This window comes from Nematolebias whitei, chromosome 10 (assembly GCF_014905685.2).
Source record: "Nematolebias whitei isolate Nwh7 chromosome 10, NemWhi1, whole genome shotgun sequence".
NCBI classification, from domain to species: domain Eukaryota; kingdom Metazoa; phylum Chordata; class Actinopteri; order Cyprinodontiformes; family Rivulidae; genus Nematolebias; species Nematolebias whitei.
This window is the reverse complement of record NC_056507.1, coordinates 48,123,238-48,137,341: the sequence shown is the minus strand read 5'-3', so window position 1 is coordinate 48,137,341 and position 14,104 is coordinate 48,123,238.

Sequence of the window (14,104 nt, the reverse complement as noted above, 5' to 3'; positions counted from 1 at the left end):
GGGGGGGGGGGGGGGGGGGGGGTCGACCACCCCGCACCACCGCCAGCTGTGGTGCGTATTAAGTTTAGTTTTAGAGATTAATATGTTTATAGATTTTTCTAATAGGTTTAGAGATGAATATTTTTTGCTTTTTGTTTGTGAAACAAGAGGAAGCTGGTTCTGGTTCGGTGGATTGCACCCGGTGTTACACCATACTTTGTGACCTGCAACAGTGCAACACCTCCCCCCTACGGTCATACGGTGGTCACATAATATGACGTCACTACGGACACTCGACCTTACATTTTTAACCTCGATACATGTTCTAGCAATCGATGTGTAGATTACTCGAGTACTCTGTTAATGCCCTAATATATATATATATATATATATATATATATATATATATATATATAGTTTTCTATGGAGGATCAGCTGCTGAGTCCCTGTTTCTAGCTCTTTTGAAGGTCAGTTACAGTAAAAACAAAAAAATCAAACAGTACATGGGTCACACCATGTCTACCTTAGATGAAAGAACCCAAACATAACAAGTTGCATTTTACTAATTTATTGAGCAATTGTTTCCTTTAAACAGTGACATTACTGTCATGTTTTAAATTGTTTAAACAAACGAACAAAAAAAAAAAAAAAAGAAAAATAATGTACCAAGTAAGAGAAGTCAACAAATAAAAATTTTTAAAGGCATTGGATGACGTCCTCAAGAAGTTCACAATCTATCTGGTCATGGTAACGAGCTCGTTTCGGTGAAGCAGGATGTCGTGCAGCTTACTCGACTTCAAAACATAATTTACAGAGTGGAACATTGCAGGTCTGGTGTTCCACCTCGTCTCTCCACAACTTCAGTGACCGGTCCAGCATCTTTTGTAACCTAAAAGTGAAAGAAGACAGTGCACAAGTCAAAATAGGGTTACAGTGACTACAAATTACAATTTGTTGTCCTTTATTTTTGAAAAAATATTCTTATCAAAAACAAGAGATTTACAGTTGAAATCAAGTCAAGAAAATGTTACATTTGCAATTATAAATTACAGTATCCTGATGCATGCTCATAAATTACAGTAGCTCAATTTTTATTTCAGACAGATGGATGTTGCAATTTTTGTGTTCCTATCTGAAATGTCAGTGGTACAGTCAAGGGCAGACGTTAATCTGTCTCTGAGAACCCCATCAATGACACAGTCTTTGTGGATAGGTAGTTGACAGGAGCTGTGGTGATTGTAGAGTATGTCCTGCTCCTATGTCCACCAAGAAGTTAATTTCTTGTCCTCCCACTCTCGCCAGTAGCATAGGGTCTGTGGTACCCATGCTACCCTGTTGGTTCTCAGGGATGTGTCAGTAAGTACCAGGAGTGGGAAAGTCTTCCCACTGTGGATACTGCCCTCCTGTGTTCAGAGTGGGTATTGCTGCTGGGTTGTGTGGCAGAATACCTGGTTGTCCACTGGGTGGTGCTCGTCTTTGTGGTAGAGCTCGGCATTCTCTGGCCCAATGGCTTGGCCTTCCACAGTTGTAGCAGATGTCAGGAGCGGCTTCTCCATATCCACCTCTTCCCCTTTGTCCCCTCCCCATGCCCCTCCGTCCTCGGCCACCACCAGCACTCCAGCCCCTGCCGCGACCGAAGCCAACAGACCTGTATTGATTTTGATAGAGAGGAGGAGGAGGAGAAGGGAGAGGGTTTGCAAGATAGAGAAAAGGAGAAGGAGGAGGGGCTACTCCTCCAGGATATTGATTAGTATAGTGTGACCCAGCAGGAGAAGGTGTCGGCTGTGGAGCCGCTGCAACCATCACATTCTCTGTCCTCTCCTTCTTCTTTGTTGCTTTTTGTCTAGCTTCCCGCAGCTGTAATTTAAGCAGTTGATTTTCTAATTCAGCTTTCTCATTATTTTTCTTTTTTGTTCTTCTCGTATTGTTTGTAGGTGGTGTATTAGATGTCTTTCCCACTTATCGTAGTCACACCCAGGTAGATCTGGATTCTGTCTCATCAGTTCTGCCACAGATGTAGGCACTCCCTTTAGGACTGTCTCTCTAAATAATTCAGTTAAATTAGAGGGTGTTCCTTTAGGATTTACTGTTGTGTGTCTCATCCACTTTTCAGCCGCCAGGGTAATATAATCTTTGGGGTGGACTTGAGGTTCCCGCTCAAACTTTGAGATAGCTGCGGGAGTGGATAATGGGTACTGGTCTCTGATTGCACGTCCTAACTCTATTACTCAACTCAGTGGGACCTCGTTGCCCAGTTTACTGGTGCGTGCTACTGTTTCTAATTCTCTGGCCACCAGGGGCGTCAAGCACCGTCCCAGGATTGCTCTAAAGTCTCCTAGGGCCAGGGACATTCCACTGGTGAGACCACTTGTTTCGGAAAGCCACAATCTGCCTCCTGCAGAGATGCTTGGGAGTTTGTCAACCAGAGCATCTCTGTCTCCCACTGGGAAGGGCATATATTTCTGGCGCCCCCCAGATGATTGTAGTAACGTAAACATGTACTCAGCCTCATAGAGTTTTTATCTAATCCTCTTTTTGTCATTGTGTGGGTTCTACCAGAGGGATGGGCTGTTTGTGAGGACTCAACTTCACGTAAATGGCCTAATGTGGTTCTTATTTTGTCAATTTCATTATCTATTTCCTCCTCTGTTATCAATTGGAAATTCTCTTGCTCTTCCTGTTCACGTATCAAATGTCCTCTAGCGGTCATTGATACTCTGACAGGTTGTTTTCCTTGTGTATCCTGCAGCTCATACTCTAATCTCTCCATTCTGCGCTCACATTGTTCAATCATTTCTTTGCTGTGAGCCACCGTTTTTTTCTAGTTTCTTTTATATGTTCTTCTATTTTATTTGCCTCTTCATTCTTTCCTGAGCCCATGCTGTAATTTTGACTGGACTGACCGCCACCCCTGTTCCTCTTTGTTTATCAGTGGAAGAGATGCAAAAACCTTTGTTTTGAGCCATGGAGGCACTGAAGAGGTCAGGCTTTTTAGGCTGTTCCTCTAACCGTCCACATGATGGTGCTGCTGCTTGTCTAAATTCTTTAGACAAGCAGAAATTAAATTAGACATTAGACATAAATTAGACAATTAAATTAAGTTCTAGAATTGCGCCGCTCAAGGTGGCTGCATATTGGAACAGCTCTGTTACATTCATTTTGAGATTTTGCTTTTGGAAACTTTATTTCCTCTTTTTCTGGATATAAATCACATTTTTTGGATGGTTGTTTCCTCTGGTATCAGATGCTGTGCAGCTGGAAGGATTTTTACTGAAACTTTTTTAGTTTTGGACATTTGTTATGATGCGTAACCATGGCAACAAGGCAGTTTCTACAACCAGCAGCAGCTGATTAACATCTCAAAAGCTCAAATAATATCTCAACTACAGCCCCAAATCTCAAGTGAGTTGAAAAGGATGTTCTGTGGACGCATTCTCATCTACCTGCCAGCTGTGCTCGAGTGCCTGACCACTGAGATCCTGGAACTAGCAAGAAACATGGCTCGTAACAGCGGAAGGACAGGATCGTCCCTCGGCACCTACAGTTGGCTGTCTGCAGTGACGAGGAGCTTGGCAGACTGTTGGGAGGAGTGGCCATTGCTCTGGGAGGAGTTCTGCCCAGCATTTGGGCGGTCCTACAGCCCGAGGGGAACCGAGAGGCCAGCCAAGTCTGGGTGGACGGATCAGACGGCATCTGCAGCCAGTTTCTTAGGATCCACTGTGGAATGGACCTTTACAAGAGATCCTTCCTGTCTACAGCATCAGTATCTATAACATCTCTTAATGAAATGAGGCTAATGAGTTACAACAACAAATAATTTCCCTCTGAGATTAATAAAGTATTTTTGAATTGAATTGAATTGAAATGGGTTGGTATTGATATTTCCTAAAACCAGCGTCCCCTGTGTTAGTTCGATGGATGGGTACAGCCCCCTAAGGGGTTTTCCTCCCTGTTAAAAGAGGTCCCTCCCTTTGAGGCTGTCTATTCCTGCCCCGGATACAGGGGCAGAGACGACTTCACTTGCTGTGTGGCTGCTCTACCCTTCACTTCCGGTGTTGCCTGTTCCAGAGTGTGTTTTAATCCCTTGCCTTGACACAATTAATTTTTCACACTTTCTCAACTGTTTCTCCGCTTCTTGTTCTTTCTGCATATTTTTTGTTACTTACTGTCTCAACGTTCGCAGTTGTTTTAATAAAAATCCTCCAAAAGGTTTGCATGGACTCAGTGGGGCTTCCTGTTTTACTACTGCCTGAGTCATCTTTTCTTTTAATTTTTTCTGATTTTTTTCTTTGTCAAGTCATCATGGTCCGTCAGGTATATTACTGGTTTGTCGATCTGAGTTTCAAGAGGGAGCCAGGGTCCCTGAAGCGTCAATGTCTGTGTCAAATTCACCATTCATTTTGTCGTGTTTTGTTTGTATAACGTTATGTTTTATACAAAATGACTCCTTTTCTTACTCTGCGATGAGACAACTCAAGCTCGCTCGGCGGCGAAACAATTAAACCACCAAAATCACACTGCAAAGAGCTTCTCCTCAAACACACACCCACACTCTTGTTACGCAGCCTTCACTCACTTCAGTCACTCTCTCTCGTCCAATCTCATTTTGAGCAGCTTTCAGTTTGTTTCTAACAATCAAAAAAATACACTTTTTCTTCAATAATCATCAGAACCTGTCATCACCATTTAAGTTTTGCTGACAGTTCATCAAAAAAAAATACACTTCAATAATCATCGGAACCTGTCATCACCATTTAAATTTATCTGACAGTTCATCAAAAAATACACTTCAATAATCATCGGAACTTGTCATCACCATTTAAGTTTCTCTGACAGTTCTCACACATGTGTAGTCAACTCTTGTTATTACTTGTTATTATTTGTGGGCAGTCACGTTCCAAAGGAAAACTCAGTCCAACCTGGCTACCTTCCCCCGCGTCCGGGAAGAAGTTTGGGGCGCCACTTCCGACTGACAGAAGTCCCCGACTTCGTTGACTCACACAGGGGTCCCAGACCCCAGGCCAGGTCCCTGACCTGCCTCTTTTAATCACAACTTGTATTTTCTAATCCTTACACAAGCTTACAACTGATATATTACTTCAAAAAACTTTTACACTCAATCTCTACTGACAAAAAATATTTTACAATACGATCACTCAGTGCATCGCCACAGAGAGGATAAATATAGTTCCTCTTACCTGTTTGCTGGCCTGTGGAACCGCACTGAACAACCACGTTGATGTCCAATTCTCTGGTTACCAATCATCCTTTTCCAGTATCCCTGGTTTTCAGCACCAAAATTGTCAAGGAACAATGAACACAACAACTCAGACTTTTCAGGCTATTCACCTGTTCCTCTCATTGGTTCGGAGATACATGGAGAAAAGACACAATAATCAGTCAGATTCAAGTTAAAAAGTATTACCAACATTTATTAAAGCTTTCAGCTGAAAGGAGATGCTCTTATCCCAAACCAGCAGAGATACAACAAAAACCCAAGACGCTTCTGACCGGACCTTTCAGCCTCTTCTTTATTTAAACACAAACGCTCCACCCAGAGACGTGTCACACATTCTTACAGTTCTTTGTCTAAACTAGTTCAAACTGATGTCTTCATTTCCTGGAAGTCCTTTTATGGAGTTGTTTTATTATTTTCTTCTGACGTTCCAGTTTACTGGTGATCTTGTCACCAGGTGGGACACACACCAGCATCTCCCTGTTAGTTCATGTCCCATACACAACAAACTCAAATACATTTTCTGACTTGGTTCAGTCTGTACTTGTTGATACGAAAAGCCAAGCAGATCCAAAAGCCAAGCAGATACAGATAAAGGACAAGATACAGTTGTGATACATCGAGCAATACAGCATAGCAGATAAGAGTGTCTTTACAGAGTACAGAAAAAAGTGTTTTTATTGATTTTTGCTGCTGGTTTTTGGAGTCAGGAACAGAAGTGTTAACAGATCTTCACAGGCTGTAGGGAGAGAGTCACCTGTCAACAATGACGTCACTGCAGAGCAGCTGCAGTACGTGGTTCGTGGAGGGGCAAGTCTAAGATCAGGGTCCAGATAACAAAGCAGGGGTCATACACGGGGAAACAGAGAGCAGAAACCAGAGCCAAGTCATAATCCGTAATTGTAGTTGTGGAGGAAAAGCAGAGTTGTTTACCCTGGTCTGATGTGAAGTCAAACATCCAAAGAGGGACAGGCAAAGCGAAGAATCCAGGAAACAGGCTTGAGGTCAATGATTCAGAGAGCAAGGCTTGAGGTCTAGGCATGAAACTGTGAAGGCTTGAAAATCAGGGACCATGGAAGGTGTTGGAGACAGGCCTAAAGTTGGACACGACTGAGGGGTCAAGATTTGTTTTTTTCAGGAGAGGCTGGACAACAGCATGTTTAAATGATTTTGACACCACACCAGTGGATAAATTACTGTTTACTATATCAAGAATGGACGGACCTAGAGTGGCATAAACCTCCTTTATTAGTGTAGTGAGATAGGTCGGTTAGCTTCGTTTAGCTTCGGAGTTCCACTACACGTTATAATATCTGGACTAGTTCAAGTACCTGATATTATACTTAATTTAAACGGATTCTCTCTTTTTCGAGCTACTTGACAGATATGTGACAGAGATACTGTGTGGGAGATGGTTTAATCAGTGACGTGAGACGTTAATTTTCTTTGACCCATCAAAATGAATGTGGTCATTTATTAACAGAATCAAAATTTAACATCAAACATTGTACACGTGATTATTCTGATTGTACGCAATAACACATTTTAATTAATGAGCTTTACAATGAGAACCATACGGTCATGGCATCTCACTTGCAACTAATTACAACAGACATTTATGAAAATATCTGGATGATTTACTGGCAGATAGAAGAGTTTTAAAGATGGGAAAATGAAGGAGTTTAAATGGAGAGAGATGGATGAGGGAAAAGTGGGTTGATAACGAACGGCACCCTCCATCCGAACCCAGCTCCACCTCGGTACACTTAGGTAGTGAGGGACTCGTTACCTTGTAGAAGATGTCTCCACTGGTACGGAGTTCCATTTAACGCTACCTTTCCAGCGTCTCCGTAGGAACAGCTGCGAATCGTCCGAAGTAGTGACGGTACTTTGTTCAACACCACGCTCACCTCTCAGGTGGACTCACATGAGCTGTGAGCCCGTCAGAGGTTCCACTCAGATGTGGAAGATTCCATAATCCCCACGAGACTCGGAACTTTGTTCTTCCTTCTGGAACTTTGTTCTGCGTAGTTCCCGTTGTTCTGCTTGGAACTAGGAAGTGTTGACCCTTTTAAAGAGGTCACTTCCGGTTCCTCTGAGAACTTCCTGATTGGTTGAAAGAACCAACAGGGGTGTGGTCTTAGTGACGTAAGAGGGTCATTAAAAGTCAAGGAGACAGAGTAGATTGTTTTAAGAACAGACAGAAAGATGTTTTGAAGAACAGAGACATTTTGGAGCCATTCCTCTTCTATCTATCTGAAAAAGTTAAACATGACATTTCTTTCCAATAAACATGTTTTTGACCGTTCCTTCACTTTTGACCGACTTACAACTTGCTCATTTCAGACAGAAAATCAAAAATGCATCATTACTCTTGTAACAGACATTAACTTGATTTCTACTTTGAATGAGGATTAAAAATAATTTATACTGTTTCACAGTTGATTTAAAATGAGTAGTTCACTTCAACATTTAAAATGGTTTGAACTAAACACACTTTTGATTATCAAGACATTGTAAAATAGTAATGATAATAAAAAAGAGAGTGTTCTTTCAATTGATCAGTGCAGGACACACTTAGAAAGTCTCTGGATGAACTTAATTTGTGTTTCTGGACTCAAATCAATGAAATAACAGTTCTTGTCCCAGGAAGGCCCTCAGGGCCAGATTTTGACCTGAGGCTTAGTTCACTACAGTAGTAGAGGGGGTACCACATCAAAGTGGGAACCAGAAGGTTTCAAGCTGCACATGACCTGCTCTAGAGAAGATAGAGTGATGGGTTCAAAATGGTCAAATGGAGCTACAGATTGCGGTGGGATGGATGTATAGTATGTCGGGACAGCTTTGCTGTGGACATACCACTCATTAATTATTATTAAGGCTAGTTCAAGCACAAAGAATATTAATTGTTTAATTAACAACGGATTCTTTCTTTTTCGAGTTAAATTTCTGCCATGTGACCAAGATAACTTGAAAGAGGAGTGTATAATTAGTGACATGAGACATCATTTATCTTTGACCCATCAGAATAAATGCGGTCATTTATTTAACAGAATCATTAAAATTAACATCAAAACATGTACACTTGATTTGCTGATCTGTTTATGATTAATAAACTTAGCAAATTCATTTAACAAGACAACAGAGGATTACTGATGGAGAATAATTAATCTCTGAAGGCATTTAGCTTGATTTACTGGCGAATAGAAGTTTAAAGAGAAGGAGTAAAGAAGTTTAAAGAGGAGGATTTAGATGGAGGAAGGAAAATGTGTTGACCAGGAATGGCACCCTTCCTTCGACCCCAGCTCAGCCCTTGGTACACTCAGTGCGTGACGACTCGTTACCTTTGCAGAAGATAAATCAGCTCCGGTACAGAGGTCCATTTCACGCTTCTTTCAGCGTCTCCGTTCAGAGTGGCTGGGAATCGTCAGATGTCGTGATGAAGTACTCCGTTCAACAGAATAAGAACTTCCTTAGAAGGAATCTTCATTAGAAGTTGTAGGGCGTTACGCCCGGGTGAGTTCACAGCGAGGAGTGCTGTGACTCCGCTGGAATGGACGGACCCTTGGCACATGGTCCAATTCCATCAGCTATTAGAGTAGAGACTGTCAGACCCCAGCCTCCATTAAGAACTGAAAGTTCCAGTAAGACTCGCCATAAGACTGAGTCTTCCAGTAAGACTCAAAGTTCCAGGAAGACTTGTCAGACTGAATCTTCCAGTAAGACCGAGTCTCATCTTAGACTGAAAGTTCCAAGAAGACTGAATAGTTCCAAGAAGTGTTGACTTTTAAAGGAGTATCCACTTCCTGTTATTTGGTACTTCTTGATTGTTTAACACAACCAGCAGGGGTGGAGTTTTAGTGATGTCAGAGGGTTATTAGGAGTTGCAGACAGCAGAAATGTTTTTAAGAACGGTTAGTACAGACAGGAAAATATTTTAAAGAAGTGAGACACAGCAGGTGCGCCAGTTTCTTATTTACTGTCTGAGAGTTTTAAAACAAGGCACTTCGTTCTCATAACTTGTTCTCTGACTTTTGACCGACATCAAATCCACTCCTCATTCAGACAGAAGAGGAAAATGCACACGTACTTTGTAAATAGACATTTATCTTGTATGATCTAAGTCTAATGAGGTTTAAAAATCAGTAATACTGTTTCACAGTTGATTTAAATGAGTGGTTTACTTCAACATTAGAAATGGTATGAACTAAACACACTTTTGATTATCAAGATATTGTAAAATAGTAATGATAATAAAAAAAAGAAGAGTGTTCTTTCAATTGATTAATTCAGGATACAATTAAATAGTCTCTTGATGAGATCATTTGTATTTCTGGATTCAAATCAATGAAATAACAGTTCCTGTCCCCTGAAGGTCTTCATAGACAGATTGATGTAGGAGGTCTAGTTCACTACAGTCCCCCCTTTGGAAATCGTCGCCTGTCCATGGGGATGAATTCGAACATGAACTTACACCTCTGAATGTCTTTGATCTTGATGTAATCCAGCAAGAGGAAAACAAAAGACAAATAAGGTAATCCCACAACGGTTTTGGTAATTCCATAATGTTGTTGGTAATTCCATTGCAGCAAAGCTTTAACCCATTGGAAACAAAGTCTGTAATCCATTGGAAAAAGTCATATAATCCACAATGGTAAATCCACAACAATTGGAGGTGTTGATTGATCAGCATGTAGAGGGGTTCCCTTGATTGAACTGCAGAGGCGACCACTGGATGGAGTTTGGAGACCCACGTTGGAGTTGTAGGTCCCTTCAGCGAAGGTTGCTGCTGGTCGTTCCCAGTGGATGCCATTCTGGTTCTTATGTGTTCATGCATTTATGTGGTTTTAGTTGGGCTTATGAGTGTGATTTTACATAAGACCTTAACCTATATGCACCTGGTGTGTAAGCTATCATGGTTTAGATCAGCTACAGATACCAATTAAAGGGTGGGTCATGCAGAAAAAAATCATATATATGGATTTATACCTATAGAAGGGCATTCCAAACTATTTTTCCATTCCTAACTTGGTTTAAGTTAGATTTACATGGCAAAATATAGTTTGGTTCAATTGTCTGTTGTCCCTTTAGACGAACGACTTGAGTTTTGGGTTTTTGGTTTTCCCCTAAATGTTTATATAGTCTATGGCGAGACTCAACTTAAGGATTAGCTAGCCCCCCCGAATAGGATTGTTCGAGTAGGTTCGGCTTGAGAATCAGTAAGACCAATGTAGGTTATGGTACTTAAGGTAGCATTAATCTGCATTGACTCCTCAAAGATTGCATTTTAACAAATGAACTGCATGTTGGCATAGTTAAAGTCATAGTCTCAAACTAAATTACACACAAAATTCATTCTTGCTGGGGGGTGTTCAGAAACAATATCAAAACCAAATAAACAATGTCTCAACATTGACAACAGTATTGATTAAGCAACTAGAAAACAACGTTTCAACATCGACAAAAGTAGTGATTAGGCAACTAGAAACAACGTTTCACTGCGTCACTCACTCTGATTGTCAGATTTGATCACGTTATCTCGTCTGAGTTGTTATCTTAACACTTAATTAAGCTTAGGCTTATTTAGTTTCTGCTTGGACGACCCTTTTTCCCACGAGGTCTGAGTTTGTGAGATCTTTGTCTCCTGTGGAGTTATTGAACGCCTTGTGTAGTTTAACCTGGTTTCGATGTACCCATTTAACAATTGGCTCTTTTTGGCCTTTGCTGATTTTGATCTGGTAGACAACTGGAGACAGTTTGTCTGATATCAGGTGGGGTCCAGTCCACCTGGGCATCAGTCTGCGGGCGAGAGTTCCAGCCCCGGACTCTCCTTTCCCGGTTGTGGGGGCGAACGTGTAGTACCAGACCCTATCTCCCACTTGGAGTTCCTCGTGAGAGGCCTTTTGGTCATAGTACGCCTTTCGTCCTTCAGCGGATTTTTCCAGGTTTCTCTGGGCAAAAGCAAAGATGTTTTTAAGGTGTTTTTCCAAGTCATTCATGTATTGTTGTGTGGTGTAGGCTGTTGCCATGGTGGCATCGCCTGGTTGGTACAACAGGTGTAGAGGGAGAGTCATTTGTCGACCCGTCCTCATCTCGAAGGGAGAGATGCCAGTCGATGTGTGTGGAGTGGCCCTTATGGCCATGAGGACCAGAGGGAGTTTCACGTCCCAGTCCTTGTGGTTTGCGGCTATGTATGCCTTCAAAATACTTACCACAGTTCTGTTTGCTCTCTCCACTTGGCCTGAGGCTTGTGGGTGGTAGCCAACATGGAAGTTGACTTTGATGCCTAGCATCTTCCACAGTTCTTTCATCACTTCAGCTGTGAAGTGTGTACCTTGGTCTGAGTTCCCCTGAGGGGAAGTCCAAACCTTGAAAATACATGATTCATTAGTAAAATAGCAGTTGTTTGTACTGTGTCGTTAGGAGCTGGTAGACATTCTACCCATTTGGTAAATACGCAAGTTACCGTGAGAAAACTTTTTGGAATCCGGTTTGTATATTCAATGTAGTAGTATTCTTGTATATTCACTGTAGTAGTATTCTTGTATATTCAATGTAGGTTTGTAGGTTAAAACCAATAAAGCTGTAGTGAACCTGATCTGACCTCAAATCTGATCAGATGAACAGAGACTGTTATTTCATTGATCTGCATCCAGAAATACAGTTTGAGCCATCTGGTGACTTTCTTTCTTGAATTAATCAAGTAGAAAAGACAATCCTCTATGATCATTACTATTTTACAAATGTTTGATAATCAAATTGTGTTAGTTCACCCAATGCTTACAGGTTGAAGAGAACTACTCATTTTTATTTTACATAAACAGTAAGTAATGATTTTTATTCCTCATTCAAAGAAGAAATCAGGTAAATATGCATTTCTTGATTTTTCTGTCTGCAATGAGCAAGTTTGTAAGTATGTTAAAGGTCGAGTCTCGGTCAACTAAAATGTTTACTGAGAAGAAATGTCATGTTTAAACTTTTTCAGAAGATAATAAGAGTGAGACTCCACGAAGTCTGAAGTTCTACAATAATCTTTCTGTCTGTCACTAAAACAATCCTTGACTTTTGATAACATCTTACATCACAAAACACACCTCTATTCTGGTCCATCCATGAATCAGAAAGCTCTAAATTGACCCGGAAGTCAACTCATTTAAAATGTGGCAACTTCCCGGTTCCAGCCAGACGCTGAAGATTAATGGAGCTAAAGAGAGTCTGATGCTACAGAGCACTGAGAGTTCCACACAGAGTGCTGAAGAGTCTGATGTCGGAAGTCTGATAGAGAGTGCTAAGGAGATGAAAGGAGTTCAGAGTTCTTGGATGCAAACGCATTCAGGATGATCCAGAGACGTTTTGGGATTATAACTTCTGTTTGAATAACCTCGTACGACTCTCTAAGGGTTTGGCAGTCCTCACGGAGACGCTGAAAGAGTCAGAAAGGAACCCTACGCCGACGCTGATTTTATCATCAACCAGGTAGAAGGTTCTATTTTCGACCAAGTGTACCGTGGGCAAGCTGAGATCTGATGGAGCGTGCACGTTTCTGGTCAAACAGATTAATTCCCTCACAAATCTCTCTGTAAGATAAATCTCCATTTCCATCTTAAACTCTCCTTTCTCTTAAAAGCAGTACAGATATTTTAGAAATATCTGAAGCAAAGTCCTCAATCACCGCCGTGTGATTGAAGTCCATTATCTGTGAAACTTGTCTGTTATTATTTTCATATTTTGCCAAATTAATGTAAATGCTTGATGTTAAACTTTGATTCTGAAAATAAATGACCGCATTCATTTGATGGGTCAAAGATAAATAACGTCTCTCGTTACATTTCTGTTAAATTCAATGCACGACATTTACACAGTCAGAAAGATGAGGAACTCGTAAAAAAGTATGAATATATCCAGCATATGACATACTACAAAGCTAAGGGTTTTATTTACAAACCGGATTCCAAAAAAGTTGGGACACTAAACAAATTGTGAATAAAAACTGAATGCAATGATGTGGAGATGGCAAATGTCAATATTTTATTCGTAATATGACATAGTTGACAGATCAAAAGTTTAATCTGAGTAAATGTAACATTTTAACAGAAAAATATGTTGATTCAAAATTTCACAGTGTCATCAAATCCCAAAAAAGTTGGGACAAGTTGCAATAAGTGGCTGGAAAAAGGAAATTGAGCATATAATGAACAGCTGGAAGACCAATTAACACTAATTAGGTCAATTGACAACATGATTAGGTATAAAAAGAGCTTCTCAGAGTGTCAGTGTCTCTCAGAAGCCAAGATAGTAAGAGGATCACCAATTCCACCATTGTTGTGCAGAAAGATAGTGTAGCAATACCAGAATTGTGTTACCCAGGGTAAAATAGCAAAGACTTTTAAGTTTTCATCATCAACCCTGCATAACATCATCAAAAGATTCAGAGAATCTGGAACAATCGCTGTGTGTAAGGGTCAAGGCCGTAAAACTCTACTGGATGCTCGTAATCTCCGGACCCTTAAATGTCACTGCACCTCAAACAGGAATGCCACTGTCAAGGAAATAACAGAATGGGCTCAGGAATACTTCCAGAAAGCATTGCCATTGAACACAATCTACCATGCCATCTGCCGTTGCCAGCTGAAACTCTACAGTGCAAAGAGGAAGCCATTTCTAAGCAAGCTCCACAAGCTCAGACGTTTGTACTGGGCCAGGGGTCATTTAAAATGGAGTGTGGAAAAATGGAAGACTGTTCTGTGTTCAGATGAGTCACAATTTGAAGTTCTTTATGGAACACTGGGACGCCATGTCATCTGGACCAGAGAGGACAAGGATAGCCCAAGTTGTTATCAATGCTCCGTTCAGAAGCCTGCATCACTGATGGTATGGGGTTGCATGAGC